The following is a 15,462-nucleotide window of genomic DNA, read 5'->3' on the forward strand; positions in this document are numbered from 1 at the left end:
CCAAAACAGAATTGTCGAAACAGCAGAAAAAATAAAATCTAACGATGGGACGAAAAAAACGGACTGCCAAGAGGAAAATTCCCTAATGTAATAGAGACAAGAGACGATTCATATATGAAACAGGATAATTATTTATGTTTTATACTGTCCGAAAACATATATCATTTCTGTATTGTATTACAGGACCTGGTTGCTATTGCTATTGGTTTCGACCTCATCCCGCCGATCTCTAAATCTTTGCCTTTTCACAGGCGCCATACCGTATCTACTTCGTGGCGAAAAAGCTTTTGTCATCTCAAGCTCAGAAAACAGGTTCAGCCTTCTACATATTATCAACGTGCTAACAGCTAACAGAAAAATGTTTCATAGTTTTTCCGATATTCCAAAACTTGAGGAATTGAATTTTTTCAATTCGAAATCTTAAAAGTGCTCATCAAATCAGAAAGAACAAAATGTCATAGAAACATTCTTGAAATGATGTAAACTGAAAATAAAGCAATTCAAAATTTTTCCAAAATATTTGCAGGTCAAAGTTGACTTGATAAGAAACTTCAAAAAAATAAATTGAGCATCTTAAAGATGCTACTGTCACCTATAAAAGATTTCACGTATTCAGTATTCAAGTGATATGAAACCAAACGATATACGTTCGTCCATTTGATTGACATTTATTTTTCGACTGTATAATTTCAGCGTACGTATTTCTTGTGCGAGATTTTCTCAACTTTTTATTTTCACAATGACGACGGTATGTTACCAACATTTTGCACGCACGCGATAGTTGTTGGTTATGAAGAACTTGTTTTACCGGCGTGGTCAGTTGCTTGTTTGATACACGTGAAACTGCTTTTATCCCCAAACGAAAAATAACTTAATGCTGTGAATCTTTATACATCAGTCAACGCTCGCGAGGACTACAGACGCGATACCTACCCATAACTAGGTAGACCTATCTTATCGGCATTTGTGTACCTTGGAGGTAGGCAACCCATCATACTGTGGCGTTTACTCGGGACGTTGACTGAAGAACATAAAGACTAATACCCCTGGGTGAATTGTTGTGACCAGTTTTTGGCGGGCAAGTGGGTCCAGGTGGGCCTGGGAGCGTGGGGGGGTTCTGCTCTATCGACTCTACCTACCGAGCTCGCACCGACATTCGTAGCAACCAAAGTAGTGTCGGTATCAAAGCTTGAGATTGAGTCGGTACAAAGTGAGTACGTAAGACTACTTGTCGACTGCGCCTTAGAAATGGCGATCAGCTCGATCATCCCCGTGAGATGAAGCGTAACCGCGTCTATCGCCAACCACCCCAACTACATCCGACCACCTCCAACCACCGTCAACATCCTCCGATCACCTCCGACCACCTTCGTGCTCGTCATCCACCTTGTCCCTCTCCTCCTCATCCTCCTCCACCACCTCGACATCCTCGTAGTCTTCGTCCTCCTCGACCACCTCCGATCACCTCCTACCACCTCCTACTGCCACTAACCTCCTCCTATCACCTCCTACCATCTACGACCACATACTACCACCGCCTACCACCTCCTACCATTTCCGAACACCACCGACCACCTCCGACCACCTTCGTCCTCTTCGTCCACCTCGTCCCCCTCTCCCTCGCCCCCCCCCCCCCCCCGTCATCCTCGTCTTTCTCGTCCTCCTCGACCTCATCCCATCACCGCCAACCACCTCCAAACACCTCCTACGTTGACTGAAGAATATAAAGGCAGCTGCCCTAATGGGCTTTGGTGTGACAACCGGAAATCGTCGTGTGCTTGCGCTCCCTAAGATGTTCCAACGGTAGAGTTAAGAATTTATTACAGAATATCAGGGAGTTCTCGATTTCGACATGATACTAGCTGCATTCACATTCCGAGTAACATCGTCTTCGCAATAGTAGGCCCAAGCCAGTACTAAGCCTGTGTGTACTTACCGATTTGTTGGCGATACAAGAAATTGATAGTGAGAATAAATTTCTTTCAAAATTCGTAGCAAAACAGTGATTTAATTGAAGTATAGGCACCTAAGAGAAAAATGTATACATAGATCATAAATAATAATAGTTCAGATGTAATAGTGATGCAGAGAACAAAAAGTATATGATCCATTTACGATTAATACGTGATGCATACCATAAATTTTATAATTTTCCAGGAGAGGAACTAGATTATCTAAAATAATCGGCTATGATATGAAAATAGAAGAATTATTCATTTCGAAATGGGATACCATACGACACGCGCTCGATGTATGCCATAACATTAATATTCATAATTATTCCAACAACGTTTCATTTGCTCTCTCGATCTTGAATTTTCGTAGGCATAGAATCGAAACGCTGTTTTCATTAGTCGCAGGTGAGATATCTACGTTGGGTAGAGGAGCAGAATTGTTTTTCGAAAAGTGTCCGTATGGAAAAAAATTCAGAGTAACTGTAATACATCCCGGTGAAAAGGTAGAAAGGTGATTGTCGGCGATTTTTTTGTTATAGGGAGAGATAGAACGAAGCTTCTTAAAACTTCGAGTGTATTCTAACACGCATTTGAAAGGTACGAGCAAAAATTTTTATCATCCAACTGTCGTAGAACGGCAGCGTTATTAGCTGACCTGTTAACTGAAGAATATATCTTTAGTCAACGGCTGACCATCGAAGGGCCTATACATATAGTCGCTTGAGTCTGGAATCGGCAGGAAAGATGAAGTGTGTATTTCTTGTCCGAAATGTGAAAACTAAAGTCATTATATGTCATATCATATCATCATACATCATACATCATCATACATCATACATAGTATTAAACTTCGAAACCAAAGCTTAGATCTTCAGATGTTCAGAAAGTGACGTCACCCAAATTTTTTTCTATTTTGACGTCATCGATCTGTAGTAATCAGTTAGCCGAATTTCTCAGTCTGGAAACAACCGCGCAGTAGAGCGGACGGATGAGAATCGCGCTCCGCAGATTTCGAGTACCGGGTTCTCAACCTCCTGGATCCTGCACTCCGGGTCCGCTACCTGGTGAAACTCGACTTCCAGGACAAGCGCTCGTGGTTCCTGCGCTCAAGCTCCGCTACCTAGTGAAACTCAACTTCAGGGACAAGAGGTGGACGAGGAGGAGAAGGAGGAGGACGAGGAAGACAAGGATTTCTGCACAGTGAGAATAACATTTTTATAATATTTAAAGGCTATTGTAATTATTTCGTACCTAAAATCTTTTAAACTTGTCATGTTTACAATGAATTATTTCAAATAATTTTTCGCGCAAGCCCAAATTCAGTAGCTATCATTGTGCTAATAAATTTTATATAATTTTGTATAATTTTCTCATAATCTTCTTGGTAAAATGTGTCAGTAAAAAAATAATATTAATCCTTACACAATATTTTTGCGTGTTCTAATGCTGAAAATATTTATTAATTACCACCGGTAACCATCTCGGGTTAGCGGTGGTCGTTGGAGGTGGTCGGATGTGGACGAGGAGGAGGACGAGGAAGACGAGTAGAACAAGGTGGACGAGAAAGACAAGGATTTGTGCTCGGTGAGTTTAACATTTTGATTATATTTAATGGCAATTGTAATTATATTGTATTTAAAATTTTTCGAACTTGTCATGTTAACAATAAATTATTTCAATTCATTTTTCGCGCAAGCACAAATCAGTAGCTATAAATGCGCTGATAAAATTTATTATATAATTGATGATTTAATTAATTATAATAATCCTTACACAATATTTTTTCGATGTGTTCTTATACTGAGAATATTCATTACTATTCCAGGTATAACCCGAAGTGGTTATCGGTGGTTGTTGGAGGTGATTGGCGGTGGTTGGAGGTGGTCGGAGGTGGACGAGGAGGAGGACCAGGAAGACAAGGAGAACAAGGTGGACGAGGATGACGAGTATTCGTGCACTCTGAGTATATCATTCTAAAGTATTGAATAGAGTAGGAGTAGGAGTAGGAGAAGGATCAGGAGTAAGAGTAGGATCAGGAGTGAAATCAGGGGTAGGAGTAGGAGCCGAATCAGGAGTAGAAGTAGAAGTAGAATCTGGAATAGGAGTAGGAGTAGTAATAGGAGTAGGATCAGAAGTAGGAGTAGGATCAGGAGTAGGAGTAGGAACAGAATCAGGAGTAGGACTAGGCTGAAGAAGAGGGCGGGACGGGAAGGGGCGGCGGATGGGAGGGACGAGGAGAGGGGAGGGGTAGGGTATAGGGTAGGGTATAGGATAGGGTATAGGGTAGGGTAGGGTACCGCCTTGGCGTACCTTTTTCAAAATCCATTTCATTTCATTTCTTTAATTTCTTCAATGCACAGATATTATTTCATTAAAATCTCATATTCTAATAACGGCGAGTTCCACGTGGCAAAAGTCACGTAGAGACCGACAATAATCCCTAGTATTAGGTTCCAAATTGTTTCTTATGACTGGTACCAAGAACTGAGATAGGAGACTGCTGAGCTAGTAACAGCGGAGCTCAGCCTAATAATACCTCTCTTTTTAAGGCAAAATTATCATTGATATTTAGCATAAACTATTCATCCATTGTGAACTAAATTAAAATAGATTGCTTATCAGGATGTATGAATGAATGTGTGAATATTGTACGTAAATATCTCTTGTTCATATTTTTAATATGTCACCGACGAGATTGAGAATCGTCGGAACACCGTCAAAGAGCGTGGAGTAGCGCTGACCATATAGATTCGGGCACCAGGGGGTCGCCTTCGCACCTCATTGGCTAATTACCGTTGTAACTCATTACAACTGCAGCTCCTTGGACCCTCAGGCCCAAGAAGCCGCGTCTTTCTTCTGTTAAGTCGCGAGGTGCGTGGACGTCAACCCGTATTAGCCCATCTTGAGCAATAGTAGCGTTCGGAAAATCTTAGTTTTGACCGGCCTAAAGCCTCTTGCTAATCCGACAAATTCGAGCAATCATATTATCCTGTGATTTGAAGTGAAAGAATTTGAATCATCTTTCCTGTTCTTTACTAAATCTATTTATTTCGAAAATAGACATTTTTATGATATTCGGTTTTCATCAAAAATAACCAAGTTCTGCCCAGATTCAATCCGGATCTGGTAATGTTAAGTGTTTATAATAATAACCAGTTACATTATCATCTTGAAATAATAATCGTTAGAATCACCCTTCAATATATATCAAAACCGCGAGTGAATCAAATTGACATTTTCAACCATAGCTTTCGATAGTAGAGTATTATTCTAAATTTACAAAGACTAAGTGCTCAAAGTTAACAACGTTCGGACTCATCAACCCTTCCGATCTCGAGGTGAGGCCCTGATCCGGAAATTCTACTGACGCAGACCGACACGATCCAACGGCTCTCAATCTCGCCGTATTACATCTAAAGATGAGTCAATCCGAGTGCTAATCATCAACATTGAACGAATTCTAATGTCTTCACCTGTCTAATCAAAATTTACTATCATAATATCTAGTCAAAGGTAAGATTAGAGTTGGTGGCTAGCTTCACTACCCCAATTAAGTCATACGTATTGTTTCCAAGATTTAACCAACAAGAAATAACAACTGGAAATATAATTAATTTAAGATAATCTACAAAGAGAGATACAATACAATAATCACGACCAGCTAGTTATAAGTATCATTCAGGATAGATGTTCTTGGTATCTAATAATAATAACATTAGTATAGAATAACACACGATTTGCTCAAATACGCAAACGGTCAAATTTAGCGATTCTGCAGCTTCTCTGCATTTGAATATAAATTCGTCCGTCGGTGTGGATTGTTACATAAATTCAAACACTTTATAAATTGTTACGTCATTATCAACACTCATTGTTACCACACATTTCAATTACCATATCGTACCAAATATACTTTATCTTTTACCAGTTGAATCACGTCGAACCATTTATTTTGAACGACAACCTTTTCCCATTTTTATTACTATAAATTCGCCTCAATCATTTCAACAAACGTCACAGACCTGTACAGGACTATACCAACACGATCCTACAAATTACCGGCTTATCGAAAGGTAGGTCTATCTGAGATTTGATTTTTGTTCATTGTGGCTACGTGGAAGCTTGATTATTCAATTAATCATTAACTACCACCGCTGAGTACATTCTCACCCCCACGTAACAAATGGTAAAGGGTTGGACTTACTTTTTCTTCATTTTTCGAGCCCAAAATTTTTGGTCTCACATTCGATTTGAATGACCCTTACCTGACTGATTGGACCCTCAGGAACCCAGAAAGCGCAGCGAAAAAAGCGTAAGATCAACAGGAGAGAAACGGCGAGCAAAAAAGCAACTGATGAAAAATGTCGAAATTTCAGGTTCTCGTTTTTTGGCTGTAACTTTTGATGCGTCGATCGCAGCGTATTGGGACTGCGCCCAATCGATTTCTCTCGCAAAATTACGTCGGAATAGTGCAGGAAAGAGTTAATGCCAGCACTTTTCAGAATCGCGAAAATTTTCGCAAAACATGCAAAGGGGTTAGCCTTACTTTTTCTTCATTTTTGAAGCCGAAAATTTTTGGTCTCGGATTCGATTCAAATGACCCTTACCTGAATAATTGGACCCTCAGGAACTAGGAAAACACAGCGAAAGGAACGTGAGATCAACAGGAGAGAAATGGCGAACGAAAAAGCACCTGCTGAAAAATTTCGAGAACACAGGTTTTCGTTTTTTGGTTGTAACTTTGGACGCGCCGATCGGGGCGTATTGGAACTGCGCCCTATCGATTGCTCTCGCAAAATCACGTCCGAATAAAGCATGGAAGAATTTATTCCAGCACATTTCAGAATCGCAAAAATTTTCGCCAAAAATGCAAAGGGGTTAGCCTTACTTTTTCTTCATTTTTTGAGCGGAAAATTTTTTGTTTCATATTCGATTCAAATGACCCGTACCTGACTTATTGGACCCTCAGGAACTCAGAAAACGCAGCGAAAACAGCGTAGTGATTTAAAGACCTAGAAAGGTGATGGGGAGAGAAAGAACGACGCTTCTTAACACTTGGAGTGTATTTTTACACACATTTGAAAGAAACGAGCGAAATTTTTCATCATCCAACTGTCGCAGAACCGCAGCGTTATTAGCCGACCCGTTCACTGAAGAATACATCTTCAGTCAACGGCTGACCATCGAAGGGCCTGGCCGCTTCAGTCTGGAATCGGCAGGAGAGATAAAGTGTGTATTTCTTGTATGGAATGTGAAACCTAAAATCATTATACATCATATCATATCACCGTACATCATACATCGTACATCATACATCGTACATCATACATCGTACATCATACATCGTACATCATACATCATCATACGTAGTATTAACGGTTGAAACCAAAGTTTGGATGTCGGATGTTCAGAAAGTGACGTCACCAATTCAAAATCAGCTAGCCGAATTCCTCAGTCTGGAAACAACCGCGCAGTAGAGCGGACGGATGAGAGTCGCGCTCCGCAAATTTCGAGCACCGTGTTCTCAACCTCCCGGATCCCGCGCTTCGGGTCCGCTACGTATTTCGAGTACCGGGTTCTCAACCTCCCGGATCCCGCGCTTCGGGTCCGCTACGCGGTGAAACTCGACTTCCAGGATAAGCGCTCCGTGGCTCCTCGTTCATGTTTACAATAAATTATTTCAATTCGTTTTTCGCGCAAGCCCAAACTCAGTAGCTGTCAGTACGCTAATAAAATTTCTATAACTTTATAATCTTCTCATAATCTTTCTGGTAGATTATATCGATAAAAAAATTATATCAAACCTTACACATTACTTTTGATTTGTTCTCATGCTGAAAATATTTATTAGTATTCGGGTATAACTCGAGGTGGTTGGCGGTGGTTAAGGGTGGTTGCGGGTAATCAAGGTGATTCAGGACGAGGGGGACGAGGACTTGTGCTCGCTGAGTTTAACAATTTTATAATATTCGATGGCAATTGTAATTACATTTCATCTAATCTTCTTCAAACTTGTCATCTTTACAATAAATTATTTCAATTCGTTTTTCGCGCAAGCCCAAACTCAGTAGCTGTCAGTACGCTAATAAAATTTCTATAACTTTATAATCTTCTCATAATCTTTCTGGTTGACTATATCGATAAAAAAATTATATCAAACCTTACACATGATTTTTGATTTGTTCTCATGCTGAAAATATTTATTAGGATTCGGGGTAAAACTCGAGGTGGTTGGCGGTTTTAGTTGGAGGTAGTTAGGGGTAGTTACGGGAAATCGCGGCGATTCAAGAGGAGGGGGACGAGGATTTGTGCTCGGTGAGTAAAACACTTTTATAATATTTGATGGCAATTATAATTATATTTTATCTAAAATATTTGAAACTAGTCATGTTTACATTGAATTATTTCAATTCATTTTTCGCCCAAGCACATATTCAGTAGCTAGGAATAAGCTTATACAATTTATTATATTATTAATTAATTAACGAATATTCTTATAATATTTAATGGCAATTGTAATTATGTTGCATTCAAAATTTTTCAAACTTGTCATGCTTACAATAAATTATTTCAATTCGTTTTTCGCGCAAGCACAAATTCAGTAGCTATGAATAAGCTTATACAATTTATTATATTATTAATTAATTAATTAATCAATTACTCAATTATATTAATCCTTACACAATATTTTCGATGTGTTCTTATACTGAAAATATTTATTACTATTCAAGGTATAACCTGAGGTGGTTGAAGGTGGTCGGAGGTGGACGAGGAGGACGAGGATTTGTGCTGGGTGAGTAAAACACTTTTATAATATTTGATGGCAATTGTAATTATATTTCATCTGAAATATTACAAACTTGTCACGCTTACAATAAATTATTTCAATTCGTTTTTCGTGCAAGCACATATTCAGCAGCTATGAATAATCTTATACAATTTATTATATTATTAATTAATTAATTAATATTCTTATAATATTTAATGGCAATTGTAATTATATTTCATCTGAAACATTACAAACTTGTCACCCTTACAATAAATTATTTCGATTCATTTTTCGTGCAAGCACAAATTCAGTAGCTACGAATAAGCTTATACAATTTATTATATTATTAATTAATTAATTAATATTCCTATATGGCAATTGTAATTATATTTCATCTGAAATATTACAAACTTGTCACGTTTCCAATAAATTGTTTTAATTCATTTTTCGTGCAAGCACATATTCAGTAGCTATGAATAATCTTATACAATTTATTATATTATTAATTAATTGATTAATATTCTTATAATATTTAATGGCAATTGTAATTATATTTTATCTGAAATATTACAAACTTGTCACGTTTACAATAAATTATTTCAATTTATCTTTCGTGCAATGACTTATTCAGTAGCTATGAATAATCTTGTACAATTCATTACATTATTAATTAATTGATTAATTACATCAATCCTTACACAATATTTTTGATGTGTTTCTATACTAAAAATATTCATTACTATTCCAGGTATTACCCGAGGTGGTCGGAGGTGGATGAGGAGGAGGACGAGCTGGACGAGGAGGAGGACCAGGTGGACGAGGAGGAGGACGAGGTGGACGAGGAGGAGGCGGGGTGGGTCGTGGGAGAGGACCTCTCCTCTCCTCAGCGGAGGGGAGGGGGAGGGGCAGGGAAGGGGGGGAAGTGGGTGGGGAGGGGGAAGGGAAGGGAAGGGAAGGGGCGGGGAGGGGTGGAGGGCGGGAGGGAGGGTGGGAGGGAGGGAGGGAGGGCGGAACGGTCGGAGTGTGGGCTAGGGAGTGTTCTTCTCTATTAACTCTAACGGGCTCGCATCGACTTCCGTCCCCCAATCTCTCCCCCCCGCCCGCCCTTCCTCCCTCCCTCCCTCCCTCCCTCCCTCCCTCCCTCCCCCCCCTCCCCCCCCTCCCCGCTCCCCTTCCCTTCCCTTCCCTTCCCTTCCCCCTCCCCGCCCACCTCTTCCCCTTCCCTGCCCCTCCCCCTCCCCTCCTCTGAGGAGAGGAGAGGTCCTCTCCCACGACCCACCCCGCCTCCTCCTCGGCCGCCTCGTCCTCCTTCTCGTCCACCTGGTCCTCCTCCTCGTCCAGCTCGTCCTCCTCCTCGTCCACCTCCGACCACCTCGGGTAATACCTGAAATAGTAATGAATATTTTTAGTATTGGAACACATCAAAAATATTGCGTAAGGATTAATGTAATTAATCAATTAATTAATAATGTAATGAATTGTACAAGATTATTCATAGCTACTGAATGAGTGCTTGCACGAAAGATAAATTGAAATAATTTATTGTAAACGTGACAAGTTTGTAATATTTCAGATGAAATATAATTACAATTGCCATATAAGAATATTAATTAATTAATTATTAATATAATAAATTGTATAAGATTATTCATAGCTACTGAATATGTGCTTGCACGAAAAACGAATTGAAATAATTTATTGTAAACGTGACAAGTTTGTAATATTTCGGATGAAATATAATTACAATTGCCATCAAATATTATAAAAGTGTTTCACTCACCCAGCACAAATCCTCGTCCTCCTCGTCCACCTCCGACCACCTTCAACCACCTCAGGTTATACCTTGAATAGTAATAAATATTTTCAGTACAAGAACACATCGAAAATATTGTGTGAGGATTAATATAATTGAGTAATTGATTAAATAATTAATTAATAATATAATAAATTGTATAAGCTTATTCGTAGCTACTGAATTTGTACTTGCACGAAAAATGAATTGAAATAATTCATTTTCAAGGTGACAAGTTTGTAATGTTTCAGATGAAATATAATTACAATTGCCATTAAATATTATAAGAATATTAATTAATTAATTATTAATATAATAAATTGTACAAGATTATTCATAGCTACTGAATGAGTGCTTGCACGAAAAATGAATTGAAATAATTCATTGTAAACGTGACAAGTTTGTAATATTTCAGATGAAATATAATTACAATTGCCATATAAGAATATTAATTGATTAATTAATAATACAATAAATTGTATAAGATTATTCATAGCTACTGAATATGTGCTTGCACGAAAAACGAATTGAAATAATTTATTGTAAGCGTGACAAGTTTGTAATATTTCAGATGAAATATAATTACAATTGCCATCAAATATTATAAAAGTGTTTTACTCACCCAGCACAAATCCTCGTCCTCCTCGTCCACCTCCGACCACCTTCAACCACCTCAGGTTATACCTTGAATAGTAATAAATATTTTCAGTATAAGAACACATCGAAAATATTGTGTAAGGATTAATGTAATTGAGTAATTGATTAAATAATTAATTAATAATATAATAAATTGTATAAGCTTATTCATAGCTACTGAATTTGTGCTTGCGCGAAAAACGAATTGAAATAATTTATTGTAAGCATGACAAGTTTGAAAAATTTTGAATGCAACATAATTACAATTGCCATTAAATATTATAAGAATATTCGTTAATTAATTAATAATATAATAAATTGTATAAGCTTATTCCTAGCTACTGAATATGTGCTTGGGCGAAAAATGAATTGAAATAATTCAATGTAAACATGACTAGTTTCAAATATTTTAGATAAAATATAATTATAATTGCCATCAAATATTATAAAAGTGTTTTACTCACCGAGCACAAATCCTCGTCCCCCTCCTCTTGAATCGCCGCGATTTCCCGTAACTACCCCTAACTACCTCCAACTAAAACCGCCAACCACCTCGAGTTTTACCCCGAATACTAATAAATATTTTCAGCATGAGAACAAATCAAAAATCATGTGTAAGGTTTGATATAATTTTTTTATCGATATAGTCAACCAGAAAGATTATGAGAAGATTATAAAGTTATAGAAATTTTATTAGCGTACTGACAGCTACTGAGTTTGGGCTTGCGCGAAAAACGAATTGAAATAATTTATTGTAAAGATGACAAGTTTGAAGAAGATTAGATGAAATGTAATTACAATTGCCATCGAATATTATAAAATTGTTAAACTCAGCGAGCACAAGTCCTCGTCCCCCTCGTCCTGAATCACCTTGATTACCCGCAACCACCCTTAACCACCGCCAACCACCTCGAGTTATACCCGAATACTAATAAATATTTTCAGCATGAGAACAAATCAAAAATAATGTGTAAGGTTTGATATAATTTTTTTATCGATATAATCTACCAGAAAGATTATGAGAAGATTATAAAGTTATAGAAAATTTATTAGCGTACTGACAGCTACTGAATTTGGGCTTGCGCGAAAAACGAATTGAAATAATTTATTGTAAGGATGACACGTTTGAAGAAGATTAGATGAAATGTAATTACAATTGCCATCGAATATTATAAAATTGTTAAACTCAGCGAGCACAAATCCTCGTCCCCCTCCTCCTGAATCACCTTGATTACCCGCAACTACCCCTAACCACCCCCAACGACCACCGCCAACCACCTCGAGTTATACCCCGAATACTAATAAATATTTTCAGCATGAGAACAAATCAAAAATAATGTGTAAGGTTTGACATAATTTTTTTATCGATATAATCTACCAGAAAGATTATGAGAAGATTGTAAAGTTATAGAAATTTTATTAGCGTACTGACAGCTATTGAATTTGGGCTTGCGCGAAAAACGAATTGAAATAATTTATTGTAAACATGAACGAGGAGCCACGGAGCGCTTATCCTGGAAGTCGAGTTTCACCGCGTAGCGGACCCGAAGCGCGGGATCCGGGAGGTTGAGAACCCGGTACTCGAAATACGTAGCGGACCCGAAGCGCGGGATCCGGGAGGTTGAGAACACGGTGCTCGAAATTTGCGGAGCGCGACTCTCATCCGTCCGCTCTACTGCGCGGTTGTTTCCAGACTGAGGAATTCGGCTAGCTGATTTTGAATTGGTGACGTCACTTTCTGAATATCCGACATCCAAACTTTGGTTTCGACCGTTAATACTATGTATGATGATGTATGATGTACGATGTATGATGTACGATGTATGATATGATGCGTAATGATTTCAGTTCTCACATTTTATACAAGAAATACCCACTTCATCCTTCCTGCCGATTCCAGACTCAAGCGGCCAGGCCCTTTCATAGTCAGCCGTTGACTTAAGATATATTCCACAGGTAACGGGTCAGCTAATAACGCTGCGGTTCTGCGACAGTTGGGTGATAAAAATGTTGCTCGTACCCTCTAAATGTGTGCTAAAATACACTTGAAGTTTCAAGAAGCTTCGTTTTTTTTCTCACTATCACCTCATCAGGTCTCTAAATCACTACACTGCGTTAAATACCGTCTCATGTACGGAGCATCAATTTCATCTCGATCAAAATTAGCGCATTCGTGATGTATTACAGTTACTCTGAATATTTTTTCCCTTGAACAATTTTCGAAAAACAATTCTTCTTCTCCACCTAACGTAGATACTCTCCTTGCGACTAGCTAAACCAGCGTTTAGTTTCTACGCCTACGAAAATTCAAGATCGAGAGAGCAAATGAAAAGTTGTTGGAATAATTGCGAATACTAATGTTATGGAATAAATCTAGCGCGCGTCGAATAGAATCCCATTTCGAAATGAATAATCCTTCTTTTTCCATATTATAGCCGTAATATTGTAGATAATCCAGTTTGTCTCCTGGAAAATTATAAAATACATAGCATGCATCACGTATTAATCCTGAATGTATCATATACAATAATATCGTCGTACATGAACCACATATACATGTATACTTTTTGATCTCTGCATCATTATGACATCAAATCTTTTATTATTTACGACCTATGTATACATTTTTCTCTTAGGTGCCTATACTTCAATTAAATCATTGTTCTGCTACGAATATTGGAAGATTTTTAGTCTCGTCTTTAATTTCATGTATCCCTGACAAGTCAGTAAGTATACACAGGTAAGTACTGGCTTGGGCTCACTATTGCGAAGACTGTATCACTCGGAAGGTGAATGATGCCAGCATCACGTCGCAATCGGTAACTCTCTGATGTTTTGCAACAAGTTCTCAACTCTACCATTGGATCATTTCAGGGGACGCAAAGGCACGATGATTTTCGGTTGTCACACCACAGCCCATCAGGGCCATTGTCTTTTTATTCCTCAGTCATCGCTCGGAAACACGCTGTATTCGCGAGAACCTGATAATTCTCTTATTTTTAATTCATCTTGTATCTAGTGTTAGGTGTCATTAAAATGTACCAAGTTTCAACTTATTCTGGTGCAAGTACAGCACATTTATTTGAATAGAACAATCCCATCATTGAACCAGCCACACAAGGACGATGCAGGTTTGTGACACGAGACAACAGTGACATTTTCTTCATTTTCTCTGTTCGCTTGAATCCTGATTTATCAAAAACTACGTTGTTCGAGCACTTTCATCTGACAAAATACAAACTGTAAATCCGATCGATCCAAAAATTTTTACAAGTTTCGATTACGAACTCTGAGATACATTTGGAATTGGGCTCAGGGCTGCATAACACAATTTTTTCGTTTTACTCTTCAACATATCGCGTGTCTAATGGTGTGGCAACGCATGCGCCATTATACGACCTTTTAACACGCGTCAAGGTAAAAAATAGGGCTGTTCGGATACCCGGAATCACAGGCTTGCATCGGGTTGGGTTTTTTGGCAATCTCGAAATTTTCGGTAGTCGAAATTGTGCTTCAGAACGTCCGTTTCGGAAATGACGTAAGTTCGAAACTTTTGAAAATCGCCATCCACTTCAGAAGTCCCGGTATTTTTGGACAAGTGAAAACAGCCGTGACCAAAATTTTCGACAATTCTCGAAGAATTGAAGAATAAAGAATAAAAAAGAATACGCTCAAAAAAGTTAAAATTGAAAAATCGATCAATCAACAGTAAAAAAGTTGTAAGTACTGTCGGTTATGCTCGTTCGTCGCAAACTTTGTGAAGAATAATCACACGAGTTCACGAAAATTTTGAAAATATTATTTCTGACTAATTCAGAAGAGAACGCAATTTTCGCCCTTCACAACTTTGTCCCAAATGCACAATCTTCGAGTTATGGAGGATGAAATCTTAACTATCTACTCCTAAGCGGTAGGTAAGAAAATATGGAAAAAATTAGACAATATATATTTGGTGGAGTAGAAGTAGGAAATAAATTGACGGCCAATTCGTCGAAGATCGAGGTCAAACCTTATTCTAATTCATTCGGACTTCCTCACATACAAGTCCATGCATAAACTATATCAACGTAATTTGCGACGTAAACCGATTTTGCAATTATATATAAAGTCACTGTGATCAATACGTCGAGAGATAAACCATACACGGAAAAAAAATTCAGCTCGTGGAACTAAATATTAGATAGTTAAGTACTTGTAAACAGTTCGTCGAACTAAACGTTCTGTTATTGGAAGAGCACTGCATGGTTCGTATAACTGACTGTTAGTCAGCTGTCATAGCTGTACGTTGTTCAGCTCTCTCAGCTAAACAG

Source organism: Neodiprion virginianus, chromosome 3 (genome assembly GCF_021901495.1).
Source record: "Neodiprion virginianus isolate iyNeoVirg1 chromosome 3, iyNeoVirg1.1, whole genome shotgun sequence".
Taxonomy (NCBI): domain Eukaryota; kingdom Metazoa; phylum Arthropoda; class Insecta; order Hymenoptera; family Diprionidae; genus Neodiprion; species Neodiprion virginianus.